Source organism: Lepidochelys kempii, chromosome 4 (genome assembly GCF_965140265.1).
Source record: "Lepidochelys kempii isolate rLepKem1 chromosome 4, rLepKem1.hap2, whole genome shotgun sequence".
Taxonomy (NCBI): Eukaryota; Metazoa; Chordata; order Testudines; family Cheloniidae; genus Lepidochelys; species Lepidochelys kempii.
The window spans coordinates 116,910,503-116,928,293 of NC_133259.1; the positions used below are offsets into that span (position 1 = coordinate 116,910,503).

The 17,791-nt window shown below is 45.1% G+C and overlaps 1 protein-coding gene across 6 annotated transcripts in view; it reads left to right on the forward strand.

The window, feature by feature from the left end:
- The first annotated feature begins 11,618 nt into the window (after nt 1–11,618).
- KIAA0232 (KIAA0232 ortholog) overlaps nt 11,619–17,791 on the forward strand; it is a 103,180-nt gene continuing 97,007 nt past the window's right edge. For 2 of the 6 annotated variants that reach the window (XM_073342576.1, XM_073342571.1), the window contains exon 1: nt 11,619–11,846. The gene's annotated coding sequence lies outside the window, so the exon portion shown is untranslated. Of the gene's footprint in view, nt 11,847–12,246; nt 12,350–17,791 lie in introns of those variants that run through there. The other 4 variants (XM_073342577.1, XM_073342578.1, XM_073342580.1 and 1 more) reach the window with 3 other exon arrangements.

Consider the following 17,791-nt stretch of genomic DNA (forward strand, 5'->3'; position numbering starts at 1 on the left):
GCAGGAGGTTGGGACACTGGGGGAGGTGAGGCTCCAGCTGGGGGGGGTGCAGGCTCTGGGGTGGGGCCAGGGATGAGGGTTTTGGGGTGCTGGAAGGGGCTCCAGGATGGGGCCAAGGGGTTCAGAGTACGGGAGGGGATGGGGGCTCTAGCTGGGTGTGTGGGTTTGGGGGTGGGGCTGGGGATGAGGCATTTGGGGTGCAGGAGGGGGCTCAGTGCTGGGCCATGGTGTTGGGGTGTTGGGGGGTGTGGGGTGTGGGCTCCAGAAGGGAGTTTGGGTGTGGGAGGGGGCTCAGGGCTGCAGCAGGGGGTTGGGGCACTGAAGGGGTTTTGGGGTGTGAGGTCCGGGTGGCGCTTACCATGGCTCCCAGGAACTGGCCGCAAGGTCCCTGCAGCCCCTAGGTGCATGGGCAGCCAGGGTGGCTCTGCGCACTGCCCTCACACCCACAGGCGCTGCCCCCATATTGGTTCCCGGCCATTGGGAGCTATGGAGCCAGCACTCGGGGCAGGGGCAGCGCGTGGACCTCCCTGGCTGCCTATGTGCCTAGGGGCCGCAAGAACTTGGCTGCTTCCAGGAGCCATATTGAGCCAGGGCAGGCAGGGAGCCTGCCTTTGCCCTGGGCCCCTACTGCACCACCATCTGGATTTTTAACAGCCTGGTTGTCAGTGCCAGCTGGAGCCGCCAAGGTCCCTTTTCAACTGTGCGTTCTGGTTGAAAACTGAACACCTGGCAACCCTATACATAGCTCCAGCGGCACAGCTGCAGCACCCCAGTTGTGCTGCTATATCGTGGACAAGCCCTTAGTCGTAACTTCTGGGAGGTGTAAATCTTTTGCATGAGTCCTTGGAGCAAGAGGGAGACTTTGCTCAAAGCTTAGAGTGCCTCTGCTGTAAAGATAGTAAAATGGGTTGTGCAAACCATTATATAGTTAAGCAAAATAGTTTCAAAAGGAAGATAATTACGTTCTTGCAAAGCTATAAGTCATGATGTCCAATAAAATGTATCATGCATAAAAGGTGTGATAATTTGACAACTACTCTCTTCTGGAGTTGCCTCATTACTTCAGACATTTTATTTAGACTTTAAAAAATTCTCTGATTTACTTTATAGACTTGGATATAGATTCTGTACAATTAGAAGGGGGAAGGGTTGTTTTGATTTCTCTGAAATTACATTTATTCCCCCATAAATGTGGTTTATCTGCAACTTTAAAATGCCAAACAGGCAAACTGCTTCTTTCAAGCATTTTATGTGGAAGATTTATGAAGGATGAATAATTGTGAACATTCTAGAGTATGGTTATCATGGTTTTCAGAAGTTTAGACTGAAGTAAAAATCCTTGGGGGGGAAAAGAAAGCTTTCATATCCCTACTTTTCCATCCCTGGGGATTTTTAAGGCTTTTTTGTAAACTGGGCAATTTTGGGTAAGTAACAGGAGAGGCTGATAGTTAAAATTAAATATTCATGAGCATAGAAAGCAGTATGTCCTTTCACATTGATCTCCCTCACCTCAGTCCACCCCAGAATAGGCAGCAGCATTGTATAGAAAAAATGTGGGGGAGGGTTTGTTTTTTAAGTAAGTATACCATCCTTTTTATTTAAGGCCCTCTCCATCAGGGGTCAGAATAGAAAAAATAAATGGTGGTGCTATCCCCGAAGCCTTGCCCACCACTGAAGCTCGGCCCACTGGGGTAAACAGACCAATTGTGTCACCCCATACTAATTCATGCTGGCACTTCCCACAGCACAGATCATTTAATTCTGTTCCCCAAGAATTGAGACCCTCCCATACAGACAACCGATAAAGAACTCCCTGCACAACTTCCCTGCTCAATAGCAGATCTTCCACTATTGATATACACAGAGAGCCACACACATAAAATTAATGCAAATTCCCCCCTATATATAATAGTCTCCATGTACCCTCCATGTATATTACAAGACCCTGCCCATAAGGCCTTCCAAAGCTGAAAGACCACATGACAGAGCCCTTCACAATTGATTAAAAACCCCCACACAGACCTTTTCTACAATTGATATGTACCCCTTCCCAAGCTTATGGGTAGGCGTACCAACATTAGGGAATCTTCACCCCCCTCCCAGGCCCGAGGGGGACAACCACATTGGGAGAGTGGGTGGGGAGTGAAGGGAGTTAGAGCCACTGGTCCCAGCCTTGGGTGTTCCAGCCCTGTGTTTCCAGAAGGGAGGAGGCACTAGCTGCTCAGTTCACATGTTGAGACCAGCTGTCTTTCAGCAAGCATGTGGAGAAGCTCTGACTGGCCAATGGAATTGACAGGGGTGGGACACAGGGTTGCCAACTGTCTAATCGCACAAACCCAAACACCATTGGCCCGCCCCTGCCCTGGCCCTTCTCCGAGGCCCCACCCCCGCTCACTCCAACCCCCCCTTCTGGTAAGGAAAAGTTAGCACATGTGACTCCATTTTGGTTTGGGGCCCACCATTGTCTAAAAGCAAGCACATCGTACACCAGGAGGAGTGTTCCTTAGATACTGCATTCCTATGAAAATCCTCCTCCTTGTCTCCAGCCTGCCTTGACTCCTGGTATCTGTTCTTTGTCTGTCTCTAACTCCCTATCTCCTGGCCTTTGATGTGAGGCCTCCCATCCTGATAATAAAAGTTACTGATGCATCGCTTTAGGACCATGCTGTGTAATTAACATACTAGTTTAGCACGAGGAATGCACCAAGCAGGGATAGGTGGTAGATAAGAAAAGGGTTTGTTTATTGGCTAAGGTTTCCGATCCACGATCCACGAGGACAACATGCTTTGCTAAGAGGTATATAACCTTTGTATAATCTGTATTCGGGGTCCCCTCCTGGCTAGCAGGGGGGCACCACTCTTGAGCGTAATAAACTTGGTGTTTTTTGGAAACTCTGCAGTTGTGGACTTTGTTTATGTGCCTCAGCCTAGATTCGAACTGTGCGTGACCTACCAGATGTAATTCGCAGCATTTGTGTGCGTGACCTACCAGGTGTAATTCGCAGCAGTTGTGTGCGTGTCCTATCAGGTATAATTCGTAACACTTCCTCCATCTCTCGCTCTCCCGCATCCTCACTCACTTTCACTGGGCTGGGGCAGGGGGTTTGGGTGCGGGAGGGGGTGCAGGCTCTGAGCTGGAGGGTGGGGCCGAGGGGTTTGGAGTGTGGGAGGGGGCTCCAGGCTGAGCCTGGGGCAGGGGGTTGGGGTGCAGGAGGGGCTGCAGGCTCTGGGAGGGAGTTTGGGTGTGGGAGGCGGTGCAGTCTCTGGGAGTTTGGGTGCGGGATGCAGACTCAGAACCGGGGCAGGGAATTGGGGTATGGGAGTGCTTACCTCGGGCAGCTCTCAAAAGCGGCTGGCACATCCCTCTGGCAGCTGCTTCTAGGTGGGGGACCAGAGGGTTTGCACGCACTGCCCCTGCCTGCAGGCACGGTCCCTGCAGCTCCCACTGGCCGCAGTTGCCAGCCAATGGGAGCTGCGGAGTCAGCGCTTGGGACGGGGGCAGTGCGCAGAGACCTCCGCCCCACCCAGAGGCCACAGGGACGTGCCAGCCACTTCCAGGAGCGGCGCAGAGCTACGGCAGGCAGGGAGCCTGCCTTAGCCCTGCTACGCAGCCGGACTTTTAGTGCCTAAAATCTCCCAATTTGGCTTCAGTAGCCTCTGGGAGATACAGCCTGATTCCGGGAGATTCCCAGCAAAACTGGGAGGGTTGGTAACCCTGGGACAAAACAGCTGCGGGCTCACAGCAGTGCCAGTCTGGTATATGGATGTGTACTAGCTGTTGCTGAAGCCTTCTTCAAAGTGAGGCCAGGACCAGGTTAGCAATAATTTGTTGGTTGTAGCCAGGAGTTGAACTAGGAAAAAAACAACAACAACAAAACCCCCAGACAGCAGTACTTTTCCAAGCACTGACCACAAAATGAGCTCCATTCACTTGATATGCCTCTCGCAGCAGATTGTGAAGACATTCAAAATGCAAACATCTGATTTGCTGGGCTCCTCTCACTGGGCTCCTTGCTCCATAGAGTTGGGCTGCTCCCTTTCACCCTATGGATTTTTGAAATCGGTAAATTATTGAATTAAACAAGGGTTAAACCAGTTTAAGTGCATCTGTATTAGCGCTATGCACCACTTTAAATAGACTGATTTTATGTAAAAATGGTGCAACTTTTTTATAGACAAATCCGTACAAGGTTTTAGGGAGAGAAGTAGAGATGAGTTTTGATACTTTCTGGGGACAGAAGCAATGGGAGAGTTGATTTTGATTATCATTTGCTTTTATAGATGTGACAATTGGTGGAATGACTCAGTAGAAAAGAGTCACCAAGGTTTTTCCCCCATGTGTTATGGTTCATAACAAGAAGTAAAAAAAATATTCAATAAGTAAACAGGCAAAACTACTCAGCTTTGTGTTTCAGCAGTCCTATGACCACTGGCTTTGAAACCCTACCTTCTTAGTAGACCTTTTCCTGAACATCTGTGCAAAGTCTTGGGAGGAGGCTAAGCTTGAGTTCATTCTTTGTTCATCTGGTATGAGGTATTGCCCCCGGAAGCCTGCCATAGAAAATGTCAGGCCAATATTTTTAAAAATTGCTACAGATTTTTTGGTATTTAACTTCAGAAACTTAAGTTTAATTTTCCTAGTTTCAGTCAACAGGTGTTGGAGCTGCTCAGCACTTCAGAAAATCAGCCCTAAGGTAGGCACCCAAAATAAGTAGCATATATGAAAAATTTGGCTCTAAACTGAAACAAGCCATTCTTATACCAGAATAAGAATATGCAGGCAGGGGGTTATACTGGAATAACTATACCGCTTTAAATTCATACTTTTGTTTATATTGGCATAACTTTCTGATGTCAACAAAGCCTAAAAAGACTACTGCACTAAAAAAAATCATCATTTCAGGATGAGTACAGTTCCCCCAAACTGATGTCTGATGCATGATTTTTTTGTATAAAGGAAACACCATTGATCAATTTAGATGACAAACTACATTGTAAGAACAGAACAGATCTGTAAGATCAGAACATTTGAGACTTGATAAGTGCAAGAGAAAATAACTTATATTGTCGGAATAAAGAGAACTCTAATTTCAGCATCCTACATATTTACTGTTCTTTTACCTGTATGTATTCCTATTTGTGAAAAACAATTGAGTTGCTAATTGTGGAGGGCTTTTTAATTAAAATTTTATATTTAAATAAATGGCTTCATTAGTGTTTTGGTGTCTCTGTTTCTTTGGAACACAGTAATAGGGTAGCATATTTTTTCCTTTACATTTAATACTGACAGAGGAAATGTAGTTCTGTCTTTTATTAATTCTGTTGTGTAGAAGTTTTTGATTAAGTTGGCATTAGTCAATTGAAATATAGTTTCACAGGTTCTGAAATATAGTTTTACAGGTCAACGGAAAAAGGAAAAAATTTCTTTTTAGTCAATGGATTCTTTTGAAGGGGATTTTCTTTCCAGACAGGGTTTTGTGGAACAGCAAAATAAACTTTATTTATTTAGCTGCATGTACTCTAAATTTCTTTACCAATCTTTGTGTACTTATATAATACTCTTGCCTAACAATCTCAAAGGCCTTTCAAAATATTTATTTATTCTTACACTAGATAATTATCCCCATTATACACATTGGTAAACTAAGTTAAATACAAATTATGACAGAACCATGCCTAGAATATATCAGGACTTGTAGGCCTGGTCTATACTGCAAAGTTATATTGTTATAGCTATATTACTCAAAGTGAAAAAACCACACCCCTGACCGACATAGCTCTGCCAACATAACCCTACTGTAGATGCAGCTATGTTGATAGACGAGGGCATCTGCTGATATAGCTAACTTCATTCACGGAGGTTGGTCCTGTCAGGGTAGGCTGTATCTACACTATGGAGCTATGCTAGTATTGTTTCTGTAATGTAGACATACCCCATGTCTTCTGTTTAGCTGTTAGACAAAAATTCCAGGGTCTCCATAGTGCCTTGTAAGAAAACCACTCTTGAGTTTTACTTATTTGGAAAATGAACATCCTGGGAGAATCAGGCATGTTTCCTAATTCATGACACTACCCAATTTCCTAATCTGCATTCCTGTACCTGTCCTACATATTTTCCCTATGTACAAACCAGTATGATCATTAGTAACCAAGTGCCATGCCTTAGCAACCATTGCTTTCATAAATTAAATTAAGGTGGTTCCTAAAGTAACCTGCTGTAAGAGACAATCAACACATAGTATTCCTAAACTAATTAGATCACACCTTGAGATGGTGACTTATCTGCGTAAAGTATTTAAACAGAAGTTGCCATAACTAAACTGCTCATATAGGGCCCTGTATACAGTACAAACTTAACATTGAATCAAGTTATGTCAGTATGCAGCCACCACAGTTAGTACATTGCTTGTGAGTATGCACACTTGGCTCCTTATGTCAGTGGTGCCATACTCACTAGGAGTGTTTGTATAGATGCAGAGTGCAGTGCACCATGGGCAGGCATCCCACTGTGAAACTTGCCACTGTTTGGTGAACTGATTTTTTGGGAAGTTTTGGGCCCAAACCAAGTCACACATGGGTGACTGGGAGCATTGGGTCAACTTCCCAGCTTGCAACTGTCTCTATTCCATAATGGTATCTGTATCCCATAATTTTCATGCCTTTTTTCAAAATTTCACAAACTTGTGCTGCCTTCCTCACTATCCATCTTCTCTGACAGAAGCATGGTGCCTCTACAGCTCTGCACTATCGTTATCATGAGCATTGCAAGCACAGGGCACATGATTATGGAGAATTTACAGAGCGGCAAGAAGAACCGAATAAGTGGGGAACATGATAATTCCTTGGAGGACAGATTGCTGTGGGACACAGCAAGAACCAATTCAGGGTTGTGAGAGGCATTCACAGAGCAGCCGCAGATGGTGGAGTGCTTCTTCTGGGCCTGAGAAACAATCACTGACTGGTGGGGTCACATTGTAATGCAGATTTGGGATGACAAGCAGTAGCTGCAGAACTTTCGGATGTGCAAGTCCACATTCCTAGATCTATTTGCTGAGCTTGCCCTGGCCTTCCAGCCAGGGACACCAAAATGAGAGCTGCACTCACAATGGAAAAGCAAGTAGTAATCACACTGTAGAAACTACCAATGCCAGATTGCTACCAGTCTGTTGGGAATCAATTTGGAGTTGGGAAATCCACTGTGTGGGGCCACTGTCATACAAGTGTGCAGGGCCATTAATTGCCTCCTATTATGCAGGGCTTGACTCTCCGCAATGTGCAGGACATAGGGGATGTATTTGCAGTTATGGAGTTCCCAAACTTTGGTGGAGCAATAGATGGCGCATACATTACTATTGTGGCACCAGACCACTTTGCCACTGAGTGAAGACATACACTAGCCACCTCAACAGCACCAAAGAATGATTCAACTACTAGCTCAGCAGGTACAGAATGACAGTTGAATGTGCTTTTGGTCATTTGAAAGGTCACTGGCGTTGTCTGCTCACAAGATTGGACCTCAGTGAGAAAAATATCCTCGTGGTTATAGCTGCCTGCTGTGTCCTGCATATCTGTGAAGGAAAGGGGGAAAAGTTTCTGCCTGGGTGGAGGGCAGAGGTGGAGTGGCTATCTGCTGAATTTGAACAGCCAGACACAAGGGCTATTAGAAGAGCTCAATGCAGAGCTATAAAGCTCAGGGAGGCTTTGAAAGACCATTTTAACAGTGAGTCAGAGTAAAGTGTGTTATTGTCGTGTGTTCTACCTGGACCTGCTCTTTCGTGGCCTGGTAGAAATTTTGTGGTGATTGCTGTACACGTAGGAATCATCCTGTGAAAGAAGCCTGTGCATGAGTAATTTAATGTGGGGAGCTGATACGCACCAGCACCCACACAAATCTTGGCAGAAGAGGCACCTGTGTCTGGTGGCAAGGAGGTCCAGGATGACCGGGATTTCTCCTCCATTGCAGCCTTCGTCCGCGCTCGCAACCATTGAGAGGTGATCCTACTTCATCCGCCTGTTCTGCCATTGAGGTCTAATACTGGGTTGTGTTGTGCTGGGCTGCACTTTGTCTGGAATGCTACCAAAAGCATCAAGAACCGATTGTGACTGACCACACCATTGACTCGATCCCTCAGCACCCAATCTGGGAAACTCTTGCCAACCCACCAACACCTGAGGAGGTCTGCAAAACAAAACAAATTAAGAACAATAAAGCACCCGGTCCTGACGGCATACCAGCTGAAGTACTGAAAGTGGGGGGAAAAACACTGACTAACAAGCTTCACTTGCTGCTCCTCAAAATCTGGCACACCAAAGATATCCCTGCTGACTTATATAATGCTACCATCGTCACCATTTTCAAAAAGGGAGACAGGGCTGACTGTGGCAACTATTGAGACATTGCCCTCCTCTCCATCGTTGGGAAGATTCTTGCTAGAATCTTACTGAATCGCCTGCTCCCTCTTGCAGAGGAAGTACTTTCAGAGTCTGAGTGTTGCTTCAGACCATCATGAGGCACAACTGACATGATTTTTGCTGCCAGGCAGATCCAGGAAAAATGACAAGAACAACACCAGGAGCTGTATATGGTCTTTAGTGATCTGACCAAAGCCTTTGACTCTGTCAACCGTGAGGCTCTGTGGAAAATCATGTGAAAGTTTGGCTGCCTGAGCAAATTTATCCCCATTTTAAGTCTCCTCTATGACCAGATGACTGCCTCCATCCTGTGCAGTGGATCCTCTACCTCTGAGCCCTTTGTCATCCAAACTGTACTGTTGTGTACTAGCACCCACCCTTTTCTCTATATTCTTAGCAGCTATGAAAACACTAACCCAAGATCATCTACCACAGGGCATTGGCATCCAATATCAGATTGACAACAACCTCTTCAACCTTTCTCGTCTCCATGCCAGAACTAAAGTAATATCAGCAACAATAACTGAACTCCAGTACACAGATGATTGTGCTGCAGTTACACACTCAAAGGAGGATCTTCAAACAACCCTTAATTGCTTCTCTGAAGCTTACGAAAGCCTAGGTCTAACTCTGAACATCAGCAAAACAAAAGTTCTCCACCAGCCAGTCCCCGGTCAATCATCAGACCCAACAAGGAAGATCTACATTGACAAAGAAGAACTGGAAAATGTAGAATACTTTGCCTATCTTGGCAGCCATCTCTCAGAGAGGACAGACATAGATGTCGAGATTCAGCACAGAATGCGCTGTGCCAGCCTTGCCTTTGTCAGACTGTCTCGCCGGATATTCAGCAATCACAACAAATACTAGACTGCTAGTTTATAAAGCGGTGGTAATCCTAACTCTCCTCTACAGCTGTGAGAATTGGGTGACCTACAGAAAACACCTGAAAAAACCTGGAATGCCAGCACCCGCACTTTCTTTAGAAGATCCTCAACATAAAGTGGGAGGATCATCTCACTAATGTCAGTGTCCTCACAGAGGCCAACATCTTCATTGTTGAGGCCCTGATTATCCAGCACCAGCTGAGGTGGAATGGGCACTGCGTGCGCATGCCTGATTACGCTTACAACTGCTGTATGCCCAATTCACCAAAGGAGAAAGGAAACGAGGAGGACAAAACAAATTCTTGAAAGACACCGTCAAGATAAACATAAAAAGATGTGGCATCGACACCACACACTGGGAGACAGCAGCCCAGGATAGGCATAACTGGCGAAGACTTGTCAGAGAGGGAATGTCCACTTTTGAGGAAAATCGCCTTGCCCTGCTCACAGAAAAACACCAGAAGAGAAAGGAAAGACAACTATCAATCAGCAATCGCAGCCCAACCCCATCTTTCCACACCACCTGCAATGTCTGCCAATGAGCCTGTGGCTCAAGGATCGGACTCCTCAGTCACCAAAGGGCCCATGAAAAATAAGACCTGTGAAAGAAATCATCCTCGACCTCAAGGGATTGCTGACAACAACATGTAGGAATATAACATTGTCAATGCACCTATTAATTTTGTTTGTGACTGATCCTGGGAGTTGTGTGACACTGTGCAGTAACAGGTAATTTGTTGCTTTCAGAACTGCTGAGCATTTGACAGCATATGTTGTGCACAAATAAAGATGAATTAAGTTCCAAACAAGAGAATTTTATTCTGTAACAAAATGAGTGCAAAAAATGCAATTTTAAAACAAATACATTTAAAACTTAATAAATCTATCGAACAGAACTTAGGGGAAAGAACATTTATGTCCATTTTATCTACAGACACCAACTGTGGCTTTTATAGGTATGCAAAGCTGTGGTTTTCCTTAATGTCCCTGGGTGTGGACTGGTAGGATAGTGCAGTGATCCCTAAAACAAGCTGGAATGTTAAGGAAAAGAAAAGCAAGGTCCTGATATTGAGTTCTCAATGGGCTGCAGAGGGAGGCAAGCCCAAGACTGTTGAAACTGCAGGCCAACCAGAGTCTGCAGCATCTCTATTTGCTGCTGGAGAAGCCCCATTATGTCCTGGTACATCTCCCTCTCCTTTTCCTGCTGGGACTCCTGTACCTTTCTCCCCTCCCCTCTTTCCTTCTGAGGCTCTCCACAGTGTTCATTCTGCAGGCTTGTGCTCACAGTCCAATGCAGCATTGGCTTGCAGGATCTCATTGAACGTGTCTAAGTCTTCTTCCTTCTCTGCCTCATCTGGCTCAAATATTCCATAGATATGAAGGCAAAGACTTTGATGGCCACAATGGCATCCACTTACCCAGTTTGGATGTAGGTGGTTATTATTTTTGCAACCATAAGGGCTAAAAACTTAGTTTTATTTTAATGAAAACCTAAATTCTATAGAACCTGATGGGACCCTTTATTTATCAGGCCAAGATTTCAACTCATTCTTTGATAGGCAGGCAGACATTCAGCTGGATAACCAGCAGACAGCACTACTAAGAGGCGGGGGGTAGTAAAACTAACTTGTGGCTATATTAAAGCATGTGAAAGAGGGATTTGGGCCCCGATAAGCCAATGATAAGCCAATCACTCTGATAAGCCAATCACCCCAGCTATTTAAAAGCCTTATGGTGCAAACTACAATATTATACAGACTGATGGGGACTCATTGGTCTGCACATCATCATCCATGCCTACAGAGTTGTATTAACAATAACACAGATAGAAGGGGAAATGTAGCTGTATAGACATCACCCCTTCCTCTTTACTAATTATTTAATTGGGGACTAGAAAAGTAGTATTCTCCCAATCCCAGCGGTTTAAAGCCAGAAATCAGTCAGTGTTGGCTGTGTATAACTTCATAGTAGGAGCAACTCTCTTCTCAGGTGCTTTGACCAGCAAAGAAATACAGAGTGATCGCTGTCGTTAGGCTTCAGAATTAACACTCAACACAAGGGTCACTATAACTACACCATTATGCTAACAAATGAGGAGATGGTGGGGCTGCGAATCACCTCAGCCAGACAAAGCCAGCTGCGCTGAGACAGACAGACACCCGGAGGGGGAGGGATTGGAGAACACCTGTCTGCGCGCCGGCCCTCCAGGCCGCCCGCGCCATTTTGCCCTGGGCTATATTGCGCAACACGGCGGGGCGGTCTGGCGGGTCGCCCTCTGGGCGGAAGGATACGGGGCGGAGCCGCTGGCTCCGTCCGCCGGGGCGCTGAGTCCTGTTGCCGGGTGACGGAGCTGCCGGCCCTCCTCCCTCCCTCCCCGTGGCGCTGGGAGCCGCCGCCGGTTTACGTAACGCCTCCCAGGGCAGGTCCCAGCTCCGTCCCGCCCGCCTCACTCGGGGACGGCAGCAGCGGGACGGAGTCCGCCGCCGCCGCCTCCTCCGGCTGCTAGAGGCCCTCGGGCCCCGCTGTGCGCCTCCACCGCCACGGCAGGTAACTAGCCGCCAGCGGGCTCGGGTGGAGGGGCAGTTACAGGGCGGGCCGGCCTCAGGGACCCGGGCGAGAAGGGGAAGGTAGGGCCCCCCGCTGAGGGCGAGGCTGGCGGGTCCGGTGTCCCGAGATGGTCCGGGTGGGCGGCGGGAAAGACCCGGGGCTGGCGAGGCCTGAGCCGGCTCGCTGCTCTTGGCGCACCCGGATGGGAGCTGTGGGGGTGCCGGGCAGGTTCATGTCCTTCAGCGGCTCGGGCGGGGATTCCGGCGCAGGGCTCCCAGCTCCACGCTGCCCGGAGCCTGTCTGCAGGAGCGGGACCGGGAGGCCCAGCGCGCAAGGGGAGGGGCGGGAGGGGCTGGCGAGAGGGGCTGGCGAGAGGCCGGTTAGGAGGGAGGGCTCGGGGGCGGGGCTGGGGGGCCCGTCCGGGGTTCCCTGGCCCGAGCGCGGACTCTGCCTGGGAGGTGATTCCTCCCCGGCCCTCGGCGTCTCCGGGCTCACCGTGGCAGGTACGCGGGGCTGGGCATGGGGCTCAGGGGAGGGGAGGACGGCCTGTCCCGGGGTCGGGAGCTTTGTGTAGGGGCCTCAAGCGTTGCCTCCCTCCGCTCTGATTTCCTCGGGCCCAGACGCTAGCAGGGGGCAGCGGCCATCCGTGCGCTTCCCTGGCCCGCGCCGCTGTCCCGATGTCATCTAGGCGCAGCGGGTAGAAACGTGGGATTTTGCCTCGGGAGTATTCAACGCCCCAAGCTTTTGATTAAGATAAGCAGGCCCTGCCCGGCTTGTATGTGGCGGCGGCCACCAGGCCCAGATCGTGAATAGATGGGGTTCACTCCGTGACCTTTTCTCCTGCGAGTTACTGTGCAAGACGTAGGCGGCGGCTGGTGCTGCCCTATCGGGAGAAGCTGTGTGATCGGTCTAAACGCTAGTAATGAGGGCACGATGAAATACTCGCTATCTAACGTACAATGTGTAAGGCTTGCGCTAAGGGCAGACTTGGTCGGACACTCAAGTGTGTCTTTCTTCCAACAGCATTGTCCTTTAGGGGCCTATTGAAGGAAAAGGCGGATAGAGGAGGTTGGGGCTGGGGGCTGCTGCTGTTTAAAGAGGAGGAGCTACGATGGCGGGAGATTGATGGGGAGTTATGTCCTATGGTAACTGAACTGTTCTCCATCTGGGCGGGCTCTAAAGTGCTGCAGCCTCTCACAGGCCATGGGCGGAGAGGCAGGGGTACAAGGTTTGGCGAAGGTTACGGCTGAATGCAGAAGTGGCACAAACTGACACTTCATTTCAGGAAAGTCGGCCTCGCTTCTATCTCCTCCCCAGTCTTTACTGTTTTAAAATCATGTATTTAATCTGCTTTTACTATCTCTTGTTTTAGTTAGTTTCAAATGCTCATTGTCTGTATCTCTACTCATTTGAAGAGGGCTGATTCTGCTCTTTTAATAAGGGCAAGCAAACTATCCTATCCTATGTTTTAATATTGTATGTTAAAGGATTTGGCCTACAGTTGGCAGAATTAAAGATTAAAGGTTACTGTCGTTGTGAGTGTGGTTTTTTTTATACCAGAAAAGTGTTGTAAAGGCAACTTCTTCTGCCTTTGGTCTTCCACCATATTCTATACATTACTTTTATAAAGAGGTAGTATTACTGGTTGGGGACGTTGGGGTGGACATTTCTAGGGTTAAACTCGGCGTCAGATTATAGATATGTAAAAGCTTAACCCATCATGATTCCATGGACAGTTTTTTGTAAAATACATATTTCACTGAAGAATAGAAGTTTTGTGCTAATGTAGGAGAATCTGAAAATAGACTGTAGACTTAGTTTCTAGTCAAAATTGAGAAATTCTTTGTAATAAAATAAGGAAGTCTCTTATCTTTTAAAATGACATGTAATCTAATAGTGTCCCTTGAAATTTTAAATGGTACCAGTTTATGCACCTGCCACATGTTTGTGCTGTAAATAGAACAGACTGTTAACATAGTGTTGTACAGAAAAGGCTAATAAATAAATAATGTGTAATATATGAAGTGAAAAATCCTTCAGGTAGAATGGAGGTGGTGAACAATTTTAATAAAATAACTGTGCAACACCGCCATGCATTTATAGTACACTTCACATTGTCTGAGATCAAACATTAGAGTGAGAATCTGCAGACTTGAATTTGCAGGGTAGGATTTCTGACTGCCTGTTGCTCATCAGCAGGTTGATGTCTAGAATCAGTGGAGGAGGAAAGGGTTTTTGGATGATGCAGTAGGAATGTTAAAGAACTATCCCTGCTTTGACAGGTTTCAGAGTAACAGCCGTGTTAGTCTGTATTCACAAAAAGTAAAGGAGTACTTGTGGCACCTTAGAGACTAACCACTTTATTTGAGCATAAGCTTTCGTGAGCTACAGATGCATCCGATGAAGTGAGCTGTAGCTCATGAAAGCTTATGCTCAAATAAATTGGTTAGTCTCTAAGGTGCCACAAGTACTCCTATGTCTGCTTTGAGATCTGCTGGCTTGGTAGTCTGATCACCTCAAGAGAAGCAGCAGGAAATACAATATCTTTTCCCTCTTCATAAGAAGGAAATTCCAAGGATACATCATGAAGGGCAATGCACACAAGGTATTTCTGATTTGGTCAGCATTGTCCTGCAGTGGTTTGCTCCATGGCTTTAGTGGGAAGTGGGACAAAGGAAGGAAAATGATGCCACCAAGAGCAGCCACCCTACCATCTAATGTGCAGATTTGGATCTTTTTGGAATTTCATAGAGTTTTAAGGCGTATACTACAGGAGCCAGCTCTCTTCCCTTTTTTTTAGAGATTTAACTAGGATTTAGGCTTTGTCTACACTGGGAACTGAAAGACAAAACTTTTGTCATTCAGGCGTGTGGACCCTCTCCCCCACCCCAAACGGCAGAATTTTTGCTGCTGAAAAATGAAAGCGCCAGTGTAAATAGCGCTTCATCGGTCAGAGCGCTCTCCTGCCACCGAAGCTACTGCTGCTCATTGGGAGTGGAAGTTTTTTGTTGGTGGGAGAGCTCTCTCCTGCCAACAAACAGTGGCTACGCAATGTGCCTTTTCGTGGCACGGCTGTAGCGGCATAGCTGGGTCGCTAAAAGGTGCGTAGTGTAGACAAAGCCTTACTAATTTTGTCTCCCTTTCATTTAACAAAAGTAAAGGAGGGCATTGGGCTATAGTCTAGAATAGTGGGTGTTAAAAGGAATTGATATAGGGGTTGATTAACAGCTTTTAAAAGTATAAGATCTGGCTGTAAACAAAACTCTTATTCAAAAATTTCTTAAGTGTTTGAAAGATACTTATTTGTAAAGTAGCTGTTTGCTCAGAACAGGGAGTGAAATTATCCTAGTTTACTTTTACTTAGTACCTGATTTTTTTTTTTTAAATACATGAAAGTTTACAGAAAAGATAAATTCTATAGTGGTCTAACAGAACAATATAATGTCCTTAAAACTGCCTCTGAGGGAAACAGTAATTATACTAATGGATGAATATCACTGTAATAGGAATAAATAAATGACCATGCAGAGTAAAGTGAAATGCACATTAAGAGTAGGAATAGGAAATATTCTAGTTATCCATACCACTTGTGGAACTTGGAAAGCAAATTGCTTTCAGAAAATGCTTACTGTAATCTCTCTACCATATTCCCTTTTGAACTGTTCAGTGGTGGTTGGAGCCACCATTTAGGTCAATAAAACAGTGTGTCTGGCCTAATAAATCATTTGCAAGTAGAGCTATTATCATAGACAGACTTCTTGAAATTCCCCAGCAAATCAAGAGGAAAGTAGACTTTACACATAAAATTGTAAAGATTTAAATGGATACTTAATTTCTGTGTTCAATTTCTTTTTTAATGTTAATTTATATTTAAATTGACAACAATTTGAGGAAAAATCTTATTTTCCTGTATTCATCACATTTGTTAAGTGATGTGCAAATTGTTCTTTGGAAGAAATACCTAGTAACTGTAGGGTGGTTTGGTGAATGCCTCAGCTAGCAAGGTTATTCCTACAGTTACTGACTTTAAAGAGGATTTATGATCAATATTTTATTTTGAAGTTATGTTGCAGGAGATGATTTCACAAAAGTGAATTCAGCATATCAGCAGTAGATGTTTAGGGGTTAAATGTGTGGTGTAGTGGTCCATCGTATATGTTGTGGTTTTGTTAAGCTAGTTTAAGCATTTTAGTCAGACAGCTCTTATTTCACGATAGCTAAAACTAGAAATCTAGCTTTCTTTTAAAAGTTGTAGGAGGAGTCACAGAATTTACTATAAATACTCAACTTCAATCTATCAGTTATTTCTTAAATAATTTCAGGCAAAAATATCGGAATTTATGAAATTAAAAACTTCTTGAACTGTCTTCCAGAATTCTTACATTTTAATCTACAGTTAATATTCCAGCTTCTCTGCCTCCACTCTAGTATCAGCTTTGCTGAAGTCTTTGGAGGAAGAATGGTTTATTTGAAAGTAGGTAATACACCCCATACACTGCTTAAGTTCTAACAACTGTAGTTAAACTATAGCCTGCTGAAGACTTAAATTGGTGCATAGGCCCTGTACACAACTGCTACAGTGTATTTCAACCTGAATGATATAGCATCATTTGAATTTTTGTCTTTTACGTATTGGTCTACAACGTTAAGGGAGAAGCAGTCATTGCTTTCTTAATTGTGTATTTTTTGAGTATTTTTTTAATAAATATTTATGTTCCAGTAATGCCTACAACTTTATAGGCGGTATGCATATACACAGGAAGACTCAGCTCCTGTCCCAAGGAGCTTACTATCTAAGAAAACAAATAACATTGGAACCGAGATAAAATCTAACCATACACTTTTTATATACTTAATGTTTTATTCTCTCCAATTTATAACATTATACGTGAAACAGTGTTGCCTATTAAGTAGAGTACTGGACTAAGACATGAGAGACCTCGATTCTACTCCCTGCTGTCAATGGTCTGCTGGGTTTCCTTTGCCAAGTGATAGCACCTCTGTACTTCCATTTCCCCATCTGTAAAATGGGGATATTGATACTGACTTACTTTGTAAAGCACTTTGAGATCTACTGATGAAAAGTACTGTATAAGAGTCGGGTATTATATTACATGTTGTTAGTTGGCCAATTTCTTGTAGGTTTCATGGAAGAAGTTGCTCTTGTCAAGGGGTTTTGAAGGAGAGGGTAATAGCCTTACATACTGGTTTAGGGAAGGCGTTCTGTGCGTATAAACCATGGAAGGTGGTGTGAAGATGTGTGAGAGATGGATCAGTGGGCAACAGGAGACTGTAGAAGAGGAGGCTGTTTATATAATGCTTTACAATTTTGATGTCAAAGCAGTATAGAAATGTAATGTGAAGCATACAGGGAACCAGTCAAAACTTATGAGCATACCTCTGCATGTGAATTTTTTTAATATGTTAGCTAATCACTTTAATAGTAAAGTGATGAAACTGACTTAGCAGGTTAAGGTTTTAAGCTGTTGTGTGTGTACTTTTTTTGGTTTAAGAACTCCTAAACTACCTTTATTGGTACTTCAGCTAGCCTTTTGGCTAGAAATCAGCAAACGGATCAAAAGTAGTTATTGTCATTTAATGAGGAACTAATTCCAGTGATCTCTTTTGACACTATAAATTGTCATCAGTTGCTTGAAATAGAGAAATTTGAAATCTGTAGGAATGGAGTAGTTAAAATGTATGGTATGTAAATAAGAATTCTAATGCTTTGAAGTGTTACCTAGCTTTATTAGTTTAGTATTTTGGGATGTGTTTAGGATCCAGACCTTGAAGAGAGAATTTATTTTATCGTCTTGCCTGATACAACTGAAGATCACAAAGTAAGCCTGTTGCATTAGAACCACATTGTTCATTGCTGTTTTCAGCATGAGATACCATGAACCTCCTAACTTGTAGACTATTTACACTAGAACAGTGTTTTTCAA